General features: G+C 35.9%; 1 protein-coding gene and 1 pseudogene across 10 annotated transcripts in view; both read right to left on the reverse strand.

Moving 5' to 3' along the window:
- Positions 1-14,276, reverse strand: part of Khdrbs2 (KH RNA binding domain containing, signal transduction associated 2) — a 636,480-nt gene that overhangs the window by 535,382 nt on the left and 86,822 nt on the right. The window lies entirely within an intron of this gene.
- Positions 9,207-9,300, reverse strand: LOC111754630 (U6 spliceosomal RNA; annotated as a pseudogene).

Raw genomic sequence — 14,276 nt, forward strand, 5'->3', positions numbered from 1 at the left:
AAGGTGATAGTCACGGGTTTAGTTTTAGTTTTCAGCATATGGAGGGCCAGTTTTTCCAGCAACATTTATTTATTTTTTTTAATTTTTATTTAAAGAAAAAAAATCCAAAACAGTAAAAGGGTACAAGTAATAGAGAATTAAAAAAAAAAAAAAACAGTAAGAAATCACTAGTTAATAGATTACAATTTGTCATCTTAGAAATAGTTGTTCAAGTTATAAAAATTAAAGCATACAAAGTGGACTTTCAAACAGTGAGACTGCAAACAGTTGTGTTCAATGATCCAACAAAAACTCAGTAATATAGTCGTCTATCTTACACACATAAACACTTGCAGTTGTAACCTTTAGAGCACTTTCTTTTCCTCTCTTTTTTACAGTAACTATTACACATTTTGGGTTCTATTACCCCCACAGTTCTTATTACTTTTTTCTGGAAGAGAATAAAACCAAACATAACAAGCCAAAGCACAGTCATTCAAAATAATGGATAGACATAGTACATGATGTAAAAAAAGAATACAAGGTAATCAAAAATGGTTACCATAATACCTCTTGCTACCTTAAAAAGAATTGCCTATCTCATCAGGTATAACAAAATTGAACAAAACAGTAGAGAACAAATCAATAAAATCAAAACATTGGAGACAATAAAGGACTTCAAAAGAAGATAATAGTTAAACCAGAATGGGAAGCATAGTGAATCTTACTGACTACAAAGTAGTTGCCTATACCCTCAAACTTGATACTTTCAAACAAAACAGAATAGAGTAAAATCAGCCAAAACAAGATGGTAAGAGCAATACAGGCCTTGAAATCAAGTTTTTAGGAAATCAAAAGATTTACTAAAATATAGCCTAATTTTTACAAAATTTTCCTTTAATTAAAAAAATAAATAAATTTTTAAAAAAGGGGGAGATTGAGATAAAGGAGGACATAACAACATAACAATACAGGTCAGAACAGAACAATTTTAGCAACATAGTGTTTCACCAAAAGATAATCTGACTTAATAGTAGTTACCATAGTGTCTCTTTACTTGAAATATTTGAGCATAACTTTGTATACGATGACATCAAATATATCAAGACAGTGTGAAATCACTAAGAAGATGAAAGTATTACACGATATTTAGAACCAGGAAACAGAAAATGAACAATAGTTCCTATATTATCTCTTTGCCTATAAAAAATTTTGCTTATGCTATCACATATAATAAAATCCAATAAGATGCAACATGATAAAACCAATCGAGACAGAAGAACAACAGATTATGGGACTTCAAAACAAGATGATGTTAAATCAAAATTAGCTATTATAATGTCTTATTTTCTTCAAAATAGCTGTTCATGTCATCACAGACAATAAAATCAAACAGCCCAGAATAAAACAATTTGAATTAATGAGTCAAAACTTTATAAGGCTTCAGAGCCATATAATGGGGAATCATGATTACCACACACTTTTATGTATTCTTATCATTTCCTACACTAAGGAAACTATTTGGTATTCATATATGTGACATTGATTTATTTCACTTATGACCATGGTATCAAGCTGCATCCATTTATTTATAAATACCTCAATGTGATCCTTCTTTATAGCTGAGTAGTATTCCATTGTATAAAATTACCACAACATTTTTTATTCATTCCTCAGTGCATGGACACTTAGGTTGTTTCCAAGATATGGCTATTATAAATTGTGCTGCTATAAACATGAGTGCACATACATCACTGAGGTATGCTGTTTTCCGTTCTTCTGGGAATATGCCTAGAAGTGCGATAGCTGGAAGAAATGGGACTTCAAATCCTAGCTTTTTGAGAAATCTCCAGAATAACTTCCACAATGGTTGCACCAGTTTACACTCCCATCAATAGTGCAGAAGAGTTCCTTTTTCCCCACAGCCTCTCCAGCATTTGTTGTTGGTGGTTTTCTTGATCCTGTCCGTTATTTCAGGAGTGAGATGGAATCTCAGTGTGGTTTTAATTTGCATTTCTCTAAGTAAGATGATGAACATTTTTTCATGAACATTTTTCATGCCATTTGTATTTCTTCATCTGAGAAGTGTGTATTCATCTCAGATGCCCATTGTTGGATTGGATCTTTGAATTTTTGTGGTCTGATTTTTTTTTTTAAATTCTTTATATGTTTTAGCAGAAGTCCTTTGCCTAAGGGAGAGTACACTAAGATTTTTTCCCAAGAACTGTGTTTCCTTTTCACTATGCTGGAGATTTCTTTTGACATGCAGAAAGTTTTTAAGAAGAGGTGGTCCCAGTTATTGATTCTGGGAAGTATTTCCCACGCAGTTTGAGTTCTGTTCATGAATTCTCTACAAACCCCTATGTATTCAAGTTTTTACCCAATTTGTCTTCCAATAGATTTAGTGTTTCTGTTTTAATATTCAGATCTTTGATCCATTTATATTTTAATTTAGTACATGGTGATAGGCATGGTTCTAGTTTTAGTTTTTGAATATAGAGAGCCATTTTTCCAACACTATTTGTTAAAGAGACTATCATTCTTTCAGTGAAACTGTGTGGTCCCTTTAAAAAAGACAAGGTGGGAGTCATAAAAATGGTGGCTTGCTAGGGGATCGGGTGGAGAGTCTCTCTGGAGAAATCATATTAGAAGCTAGAATATGACAACATGGAGAGGGCCAGATGAATGGATAATGATTCTTATTAACCAAGACAGCGCAGCTGGAGGATTTAAAGTCGTGCTGAGACTGTGAAGGCTGATAACGGGAGGCTGCAAATCCCGCACCTTTAAATCAGCAAACTGACCCGTGGACCCAACAGGAAAAGCTGTGTTGGCTTTTGGTGACTGCTGGAAACTGAGACCTGGGACACGAGAAGCAGCCAGGACTGCCCCGCTGCACCAGAGGAGAGTGTGCAAGGCTCTGGAGCTGCCAAGCTGAATGCTGTGCAGTTTTCTGACCATTCCACGCTGTGCCCAGAGCACAGTGAGGGTGAGCGGTGTGGTGTGCAGTAATCCCAAGAGGAAGACCTGCACCGAACCATGGTGAGTACCGGGGACCCCGCAGCTGCTGGGGTTGGCCAGAGAACATCTTAGAACTGGGCAGTGCCTGCCACCACGGGGACATCAATAACACAGAAAATCTGGCAGCAGACATCTTAGAGTTGGGCAGAACCTATAGCTCGATGACATCACCGAGTCCCCCTGTAGGGAGGTCTGGTGGAGGACATCTTGAAATTGGGCAGAGCCTGACGCTGTGCTGGCTTCAGCATCATATAGAGAAGACATATTGGATTTGGGCAGATCTGCTGTCCTGGTGCTCCTGTCACAGAGAGGTCTGGAAGGGAACAGCTGAGATTTGGGCAGAACCCTGTGCCATAGTGACATTAGTCAGCTGCTTCTGGTACAGAGAGAACTGGCAGGAGCTACTGGGGCTAAACCAAGCCTCTGCTTGGGGCCCAATAAGCAGATACAAAATAGTCACAACTCAGTGACATCCTGAAAGTACAGCCTAATTGACGGATTGACTGGCACAGAGGCTGGAGGCTAGCCTGTACCGCCCCTGCATCCCAGCCTACAGCAGATAACAGCAAATTGGGGAGGATGGCAAAAACTCAAGTCAGCACGCTTCTGAAAGGCCCTAAGTAATTCGGAGAGGGTGAGAGAATCCCAGGACACTCCAGTCTGAAAGAAACCAGAAACATGACAAGAGATTAAAAAAAAAAAATCTCCAGCTGCCCAACATGAGAAAATAAGCCCAGGAGAAGTAAACACTGAAGAGAACAAGCACAGTAACCATCCAATACTCGACACAGCATCAGCCGAAATTAAAAAATACCTTCATGACCTCATAGATGAACGTAAAGCTGTACTCCTGATCCAAGTAAGGCAACATATAAAGAGATTAATTAAAGAAATGACAAGCCCCGCCCAAGAGAACACAGATGGAAGAATTGAGGAAATCAGAAAAGAAAAAGAAACTTCTGAAGAAGAATTTAAACATAACTTAGAATACATGAAACAGATCCAAAGAGATTACCAGGAAACTAAAAACTCCATTGAACACTGGCAAAATGCCTTGACAGAAACTAAAGACAGCCTTCTGAAACTTGAAGAGAGATTTATGGCATATGATCATGAAAGAAAAAGCCTCTTAAAAATAACAAGGAACCAGAAAGAAACAATTCAAAACCTAGAAGATGACAAAAAGATACATAACTTAAGAATAAAGAATGTGAGTGAGGAAGCAGGAGCAACCAAAAATGAAATACAAAGAATGTTCACAGATATATTAAAGCAAAAATTCCCATGTATAGCAAAAACAAATGATATCCAGATAAAAGAGGCATACAGAACACCAGTTACCTACAACCAAAACAGATCTATGCCTAGACATATACTAATCAAGATTCCAGAAATCCACCAAAAGAACAGAATATTAAAAGCAGCCAGAGAAAAGAAGCAGATTACTTACAATGGGAAAATTATCAAAATAACAACAGAGTTATCAACACAAACTCTTAAGTCAAGAAGGGAATGGACAGAAATATTCCAAGTCCTGAAAGAAAATAATATGCAACCAAGGCTCATATACCCGTCAAAACTCTCTCTCAAAATTAATGGAGAAATAAGATGCTTCCAAGACAAGGAGGAACTGTGGGAGTTCGTGGCCACCAATCCAACCCTACAGAGAGTGCTGAAGGACATTCCAGAGAAAGAGAGGAAGGGATACCAGGATTCCAGCAGCAGTGGCAGAGAGGCCTCAATGAACGGGGCACACAGTGGAATGAGGGAATAAGGTGGACAAATTATAGCAGAAAAGTGGAGTAGCAGACATGAGGCAGAGACGGTAAGCTATAGTCTTTAGTATAGACAGCTCTGAAACACTATAAAAAAAAGGCAGAGGTCATTGTTAATGGTGTATAAGGATTTAAAAGACACAGTAGTCTTATCGCCATATTTAGTTCGAATTTAATTTGTTCTGGTCTGTCCACTCATGTAAGATTTGAGGGCACAGACATCTTGACCCAAAAATGGCAGGTTATACCATGGTAACTATCCTTACTTTCCTATTAACTTAAACTGAAATCCTGTATTACTTACATTGTCTTACTATGACTGATCTTAACTGAATCTGAATCATAAGACTATGGGTTGGCCTTAGCTGATTTTATTTGAATTCGGTATGCTTGTTAGTATCAACCCTAAAAGTAGAGGCAACTACTCTGAAGATGACAAGATGTAAAGGATATCCATACTGGTATTAACTATTAACAGCTCTCAAATCCTACAATGCTGTCAAAGTTAAGTTTTTATAAAAATAGGTAATACTATGTTTAACTATAATAAGCCAGTGTTGTGGACAAATCTATTGGAAATAACAAGAGAAAACATAGTAACTACGGAAGATCATCTATATTGTGGTCTTATATGTCTTATCCATTGCATGTTTTTCTAGGAAATTGTTTTGCTGTCTTGCTACGACTTGGTTTTCCCTATAGTACAGAGAGGATAGATATATATGTAGAAATTCACACATGAGTTTTTTTTTTAATTATTTATGGGAACAGATTATATAATGCAAGATGTAATGAACAGGTACTCTGAGGAAGAGACGCTAAGAAACCCGAGGCTAATTTTGTAGCATTATGATATAAATTCTAGCAATACTATTGTTCGCTGATTAGAATGACACTGGACTGGTTTCTTGAGTTCAATTTCAGCATATGTAGAGATGGGGACAGCTATCACAAAGAGAATGAGAGATGCAATGGTAGTTATTATTGTCTTCCCTAATGTTAGATCTTGAAGACCTAAAAAGCCTTCATCATCCTGTAATGATTTGATTAGTTCTATAATATGCAATTAGTATATAAAGTGGGTGAAGATGGGGACAACTATTTGTAAGAAACTAGAGACAGTTAGATAGACAGTGAAGATCTCCAGTGGACTTGCTTTGAAATCTGTATTTCTTTAAATTGGTTTTTTAACTGTTTTGTTCTGTTTTCATATGTTTAATCTTACCCTCTTTGAGATGTAAAACAAATGTGTAGGACTGATAACCATTATTACTGAGCTTTTGTTCGGTCATTGAGGAGAAATGTTTGTAGTGTCACTTTTTGAATGTCATTCTAAATACTTTAATTCTATAACCCGAGCAGCTATTTCTAAGATGACAATATGTAACTTATCAACCAGCAATTTCTTACTGTTTGTTTTTCTGTAATTTTGTATTATTTCTACCCTTTTTTTATCTCCATGTATTTTTTTGTTTACTTTTCTTTAAATAAAAAATTAAAAAAAAGATAAGGTGGTTGAGTGTGTTGGTATTGTGGTTTTATTTTCTTATCTATTCCATTGATCTGCAGCTCTGTTTAGATTCCAGTACCATGTTGATTTTACTACAGTTGCTTTGTAGTATAACTTCAAGTCAAGGATTGTGACACCTCCTGACTTGCCTTTACTTCTTAGAACTTTGATATTCTAGGTGTCTTCTCACACCAGATGAATTTTAGGTGTGATTTGCCTAGATCTATGAGGAATGTTGATGGTATTTTATTAGGATTGTATTGAATCTGTATAAAAGTTTTGGGAGAATGGCCATTTTCACAATATTTATTCTTCCATTGTCTTTCCATTTTCTGAAATTCACTTCAATTTCTTTTTTCAGTATATTATACATTTCACTATATAGGTCTTTCACTTCTTTCGTGAGAATAATTCCTAAATATTTGAATTTTTTGGTGGCTAGTGTGAAGGGTGTGGCTTCTCTTGTTTTTCTCTCAGTGAATTTGTTGTTAGTGTATAACAATGATATTGATTTTTGAGTATTGATTTTCTATCCAGCTACATTGCTGAATTTATTTATTATATATAAGAGTCTTTCAGTGGAGTTTTGGGGGTCTTCTATGTAGAGTATCATGTCATCTGCAAACAAATAATAATTTAACTTCTTCTTTTCCTACCTTTACCCCTTTTATTTCTCTCTCATCTCACTGTTCTGGCTAGTATTTCCAGTACTATATTAAATAGGAGCAGTGATAAGGGACATCCATGTCTTGTGCCTGATTTTAAAGTAAAAGCTTTTAATTCCTGGCCATTTACTATGATACTCAATGTTGGTTTGTCATAGATGGCCTTTATTATATTGAGGTAAATACCATATATTACAATTTTCTGTAAAGTTATTATCATAAATGAATGTTGAACCTTATCAAAAGCTTTTCATCTATAGAAATGATAGTGTTATTCTTACTTTTGGCTTTATTGAAGTGGTAGATTACATTTATTGATTTAAATATGTTGAACTATCCCTGAAAGCCTGGGATGAATCCTCCGTGGTCATGGTGTATAATCCTCTTGATGATTTGCTGCATCCTATTTGCCAATATTTTACTGAGGATTTTTGCACCTGTGTTCATTAGAGAGATTGACCTTTAGTTCTCTTTTTTAGTTGGGTCTTTCTCAGGTTTTGTACTAGAGTAATATTTGCTTCCAGGAATGACTTAGGAAGGATTATTTCCCTTTCAATTTCATTGAACAGTTTGAGAAATGTTGACATTAAATCTTCTTTGTATTTCTTGTAGAATTTTGCAGTGAATCCATCTGGGCCTGGGCTCTTCTTTGAAGGTAAGGACTTAATTACATTTTCAATTTCATTAATAGAAATTGGGTTATTCAGCACTTCTATATCTTCTTGATTTAGCTTTGGTACTTTATATGTTTCTAGAAATCTATTTCTTCTGTGTCATCAAAACTTTGAGAGTAGAGGTTTTCAAAATAGATGTTGATTATCTGTATTTCTACAGAGTCTGTAGTGATATCGGCTATTTCATTTCTTATTGCATTAATTTGAGCTTTTTCAAATAATGCTGGCTAGGGGCTTATGAATTTTATTTTTTCAAAGAACCAACTCTTTGATTCATTGATTCTTTGGATTGTTTTCTTAGGCTCTATTGCATTGATTTCTGCTCTGATTTTTATATTTTCCTACCTTCTTTTGGCTTTGGTCTTGGCTTGCTCTCCTTTTTCTAGATGTTTGATGTGTAGCATCAGGTTATTTATTTGTATTTGTTCTGTTTTCCTGATGTGGGAACTCAGTGCAATAAATTTTCCTCTGAGGATGGCTTTCATTGCATCCCACAGACTCCGGTAGGTTGTATTTTACTTTTGTTTGTAGATATTGTTCAATTTTTCTTTAATTTTCCCTGTGACCCACTGATTACTCGTGTGTGTTATTCAGTTTCCATGTGTTTGTGGGATTTTTGAGGTATCTCTTATCATTAATTTCTAATTTCATAGCGCTATGATCCGATAACATACAAGGGATAATTTCAACTCTTTTGCATTTATTTAAATATGTTCAGTGTGCTAATATACGGTCTATTTTAGAGAGTGACCCATGTACTGCTTCAAAGAATATGTATTCTGATGTTGTTGAATAAACACTCCATATATGTCTATAAGTCCATTTGTTTACAGATGTGATTCAGTTATTTCTTAGCTAATTTTCTGTCTAGTTGATCTGTTGTCAATGGTATGTTAAGGTCTCCTGTTATAATTGTGTTACAGAAAATTTGGTTTTTCATTTATGTTAATACTTGTTTTATATAACTGGGTGCGCTGGAACTTGGTGCATATATATTTAAGATAGTTACCTCTTCCTCCTGAAGTTTCCCTTAACGAGGTATGTAGTGAATTTCATTATTTCTTCTGATCATTATTGATTTAAAGTTCACATTGTCTGCAAACAAAATAGCTACTTCTGCTTTTTGGGGGGTTTACTGTTGCCTGAAGTATTGTTTTCCATCCTTTGACTTTCAGTCTGTGAGTATCCTTTTTGGTTATTTGGGTTTCTTGTAGAGAGCATATGGTTGGATTTTGTTTCTCGATCCATTCTGCCAGTCTGTTTCTTTTAATTGGCACATTGAGACCATTTACATTAATGGTTATAACTGTTATTTGTTGGTTTATTGTTGACATGTTATCATTCTGCTGTGGCATTTTTATCTTTCTGTTCTGTTTAATTGTCTGCTTTGCTTAGTGTTTTTTTCCTAAGTGTATCTAAACTGTCTTTCAATATTCTTTGCGGGGTTGGCTTGGTGATCACGAAATTCTTCAGCTATGCTTTGAAACGGAAGTATCTTATTTCTCCATTGACTTTGAAGGATAGTGTGTAAGATACATCAGTCTATGTTGGAAATCATTTTCCTTTAGGATCCATCACTCATAAAAATATGGAATCCTTCATGAATTTGTGTGTCATCCTCACACAGGTGTCATGCTACGTTCCAATTTTAGTATGTGTGCTACTGAGGCGAGCACCCAACAACATTTATTAAAGAGACTATCTTTCTTCCAGTGAACATATTTGCACCCTTTATCAAATATAAGCTGGTTGAGTGTGTTGGTAGTTGTGGTTGTAACTTCTAGTGTATTCCATTGATCTTCAGATCTGTTTTATTCTAGTACCATGTTGATTTTATTACAGTAGCTTTGTAGTATAACTTCAAGTCAGAGATTATGATGCCTCCTGCTTTACCTTTGCTGCTTAGAATTGCCTTTGCTATTCTAGGTCTTTTCTGGTTCCAGATGAATTTTAGGAGTGATTTCTTTAGATCTGTGAGGAATGTTGATGGTAACTTTCATTGGCATTGTATTGAATCTGTATAACAGTATTGGGAGAACGGCCATTTTCCCAATGTTTATTCTTGTTATCCATGAACAAGGGATGTCTTTCGATTTTCAGAGTTCCTCTTCTATTTCTATTGGAGTTTATTATAATTTTCCCTGTATAGATCTTTTACTTGTTTCATGAGATTTCTAAGCATTTCAATTTTTGGGATGTGTGAAAGCCATGGCTTCTCTTATTTCTCTCTCAGTGATTTTGTTGTTAGTGTATAGGAATGCTACTGATTTTTGAGTACTGTTTTTGTATCCAGCTACATTGCTTAATTTATTATATCTAGGAATCTTTCAATGGAGTTTTGGGTGTCTTTTATGTAGAGTATCATGTCATCTGCAAATAATGAGAATTTAATTTCCTCTTTTCCTATCTTTACCCCTTTTATTTCTCTCTTGTCTAATTGCTCTGGCTAGTATTTACAATAGTACGTTGAATAGGCGTGGTGATAAGGGACGTCCTTGTCTTGTGTCTGATTTTAAGGTAAAGGCCTTCAGTTTTTGGCTATTTAATATAATGCTGGCTGTTGGTTTGTCGTACAGGGCCTTTATCATATTGAGATAGACCATCTATTCCAATTTTCTGTAAGGTTCTTACAAAGAATATGTGTTGGACCTTATCAAAAGCTTTTCTGCATTTATAGAAATGATCATTGATTCTTACTTTTGGCTTCATTGATATGGTAGATTACATTTATTGATTTATGTATGTTGAACTATCCCTGTATGCCTGGGATGAATCCCATTTGGTCATGGTGTATAATCTTCCTGATGAATTGCTGCATCCTGTTTGCCAATAGTTTATTGAGGATTTTTGAATCTCTGTGCATTAGGAAGATTGGCCTGCAGTTCTCTTTTTTAGTTGGGTCTTTCTCATGTTTTGGTGCTACAGTAATATTTGCTTTGAGGAATGACTTAGGAAGAATTGCATATCTTTTGATTTCATTGAAGAGTTTGAGGAGTGTAGTCATTAAGTCTTCTTTGTATTTCTTTTAGAATTGCACAATGAATCGGTCTTGGCCTGGGCTTTTCTTTGTAGGTAAAGACTCAATTACATTTTCAATTTTGTTAATAGAAATTGGGGTTATTCAGCAGTTTTACATCTTCTTGGTTCAGCTTTGATACTTCATATGTTTGTAGGAATCTGTCCATATCTGTGTTATCGAACCTGAGAGTAGAGGTTTTCGAAATAGGTGTTAATGATCTTCTGTATATCTACAGAGTCTTTAGTGATTTCACCTTTTTCATTCCTTATTGCAAGAATTTGAGCTTTTTCTTCCCTTTTTTAAATAACGTTTGCTAGGGGCTTATCAATTTTACTTATTCTTTCAAAGAACCAACTCTTTGATTCATTGATTCTTTGTTTTCTTAGTTTCTATTGCATTAATTTCTGCTCAGATTTTTTATAATTTCCTACCTTCTTTTGGCTTTGGGCTTGACTTGCTCTTCTTTTTAGGTGTAGCATCAGGTTGTTTATTGGTATTCTTTCTGTTTTTCTAATGGGGAACTCAGTGAAATAAATTTTCCTCTGAGAATTGCTTTCATTGCATCCCACAGATTTGCTAAGTTGTACTTGTATTTTTCTTTGCTTGTAGGTATTGTCTAATTTCTTCTTTAGTTTCCCCTGTAACCCACTGATTTCTCGAGTGTACTATTCAATTTCCAGGTGTTTGTGGGGTTTATGCAGTTTATCATTAATTTCTAGTTTCATGGTGCTATGATCTGATAACATGCATGGGATAGTTTCAACTCTTTTGCATTTACTTAAATATGTTCTGTGGGCCAGTATATTGTCTATTTTAAGAGAATTTCCCATGTACCACTGAGAAGAATGTATATTCTGATACTGCTGGATGGAACACTCTGTATAGGTCTCTCGTTCATTTGTTCACAGGTGTGATTCAGTTCTGCTATTTCTTCGCTGATATTCTGTCTGGTTGATCTGTCTTTGGGTGCCAATGTTGTGTTCAATCCCGTTATAATTGTGTTATCATGTATTTGGTTTTTCATTTCTGTGAATACTTATTTTTATAGCTGGATGGTCTGGAATTTGGTGCAAATATATTTAAAATTGTTCTCTCATGCTCTTGAAGGTGTCTCCTAACTAGCAGGTAGTGACCTTATCTCTTAGGATCATTCTTGGTTTAAAGTTCGCATTGTCTGCCAATAGAATAGCTAATCCTGCTTTTTGGGGGTTCCTGTTGCGAAGTATTACTTTCCATCCTTTCAGTTTGTGAGTATCCTTTTGGGTTAGATGGGTTTCTTGTAGACAGCATATGATTGGATGTTGTTTCTTGATCTATTCTGCCAGTCTGTTTCTTTTAATTGGTGAATTGAGAACATTTACATTAATCGTTATAACTGTTATATATTGGTTTATTGTTGACGTGTTATCTTTTTGCTGTTGCATCTTTATCTTTCCATTCTATTTAATTGTCTGCCTTGCTTAGATGTTATTTCCTAAATGTATCTAGACTGTCATTCAGTAATCTTTGCAGGGTTGGTTTGGCGATCATGAAGTTCTTCAGTTGTTGTCATGGAAGTATCTTATTTCTCCATCAATTTTGAAGGACAGCTTTGCAGGCTACATCAGTCTAGGTGGAAAATCATTTTCCTTTAGGATCTGAAATACTTCACTCTATGCTCTTCTTGACTTCATTGTTTGTGTTGAGAGGTCTGCTGTGATTCTGACAGGTCTTCCTTTATAGTTGGTCTGTCTTTTCTAACAGCTTTTAATATTCTATTCTTATGTTGAATTTTTTATGTCTGGGCTTAGTTTTATTTTAGTTATGGTTATTTGGAGTTCTATAGGCTTAACTAATCCAAGTGTCAGTTTCCATTCTCATGTTTGAGAAATTTTCAGCTATTACTTCTATAAATAGCCTCTTGATATCATCTGTGTTGTCCCCATCTTTTGCACTTATCCCTATCAACCTTTTTCTTTGCATCATCTTGCAGCTGTTGAATTATTTTGTTTATTATTTTCAAAAGAGCTGTCCTTTCCTGTTCACTAGGTGCAATTCTGTCTTTAAAGTCTGAAATTCTATCTTCACTTTCACTGAGACAGTTTTGACAAATTTCAATGGAATTTTTGATATCCTGTGTGTCTCTTTGAATCTGCTTCATGTATTGTTTCTTATATTGTTCATTAAGGATTGTATCTTTTCATTTTTTTACTCTAATTTTTTAACTGTCTCTTCTTTAAATGTGTTCAGAATCTCATTACTCTTATCATTTCTTCTTTTACCTCAAAGGTTATTTCTAATTTGAATTCCTTTAAAGCTTCCCAGAGTTGCTTCTTTATTTCAGTTACTATTACTTCAGGTATTTTAGGTGTATGGCATACATGTTCTTCTATGTACATTGATCCTATGCTTTCTTGGGATTGGCTGGAGATTTGAGATTACATTTTGATCTTTTGTGATTTTCCTATATTTCTGTGTGTCAAGTGATGTTACAAAGCTTCCCCTGGGCATTTTGGAAATCATTTCCTATGCCCTCAGCTCTTGGGACTGAATGGAGGTTGCTGAGTATAGTCCAGTCAGGCCACAGGTCCTCCCCACACCTCTAGTGTTTCAGGAAGCTGGGTGGGCACCTAACCACTATAGATGATGGTCCAAAGCTCTCCAAGGACAAGCACCAATGTGCTGGAACTCACTTCACATGCCCTCAACTCTCCTGAAAGAGGTCGCTGGGCGTGGTCTAGTGGGGCCACAAAACCTGCCAAGCCTAGTCTTGTGTGGCTGGAAGCTGGGCGGGTCCTTAACCACTGGGAGTGATAATCTTACCCCAGAGCTAGTGCTGGTGTGCTGGACTCACCCCTGGAAGCCTAGTTTCCCAGACTGAAAGAAGGTCACTGGGTGTGGCCCTGCCAGGCTGAGAAACCTACAGGGCCCAGTGAGGCTGAAAGTTGGGCATCTCCTTGACCAGTGGGAGTGATGATCTTAAACTCTTCCTGGACTTGAGCTGGTATGTAAGAACTCATCTCTGGGAGCCCAGGTCCCAGGATTGAAAGGAGGCCACTGGGTGTGGCCCAGGCAGAACCAAAACCTGCAGAGCCCAGTCTAGTGTCTTTTGAAGCTGGGCGGTTCCTTAATCACTGCAGAGATGATCTTAAACTCTCTCAGTGAAGTACTTCTAAGAACTACTACTTTAATAATACATTGTACACTTTAAAATATCTAACGGTGAATAAGAATTTTGCAATTAATTAGAACTTAGGACTCATCAGTCATGACTAACTCACCTTCTAATTTATCTTATTATCTTTTGGTAACCCAAAATAGAACATCTTCTAACATTCCTAATTTGTTTTTAAAATCTTTATCTATACATATATAACGTATTTTTTTCCAGGATCCACATAAAATGCCTCTACATATGTACACATATCTATAGGTAGACACACTCCTTCCACTTTGAGCATGAGCTGCAAAGTGTTATGTCATTGTAATACTGAGAGGAAGACAAAGAAACATCCAGAGAAGCAGAAAGAAGATAACAGGAGGAAAGAAGGATGGGAAGATATAGAGGGATGAACTTTTTCCTTTACCGACTAGCTGCTTAAGGCAACTGGGACACAGAAGAAAACAGAACCAAATCCTACCATCAGGGAACTT

The sequence above is a fragment of the Cavia porcellus genome, unplaced genomic scaffold, assembly GCF_034190915.1.
Source record: "Cavia porcellus strain 051 isolate PalLab524CR breed Dunkin Hartley unplaced genomic scaffold, mCavPor4.1 scaffold_10, whole genome shotgun sequence".
Taxonomy (NCBI): Eukaryota; Metazoa; Chordata; class Mammalia; order Rodentia; family Caviidae; genus Cavia; species Cavia porcellus.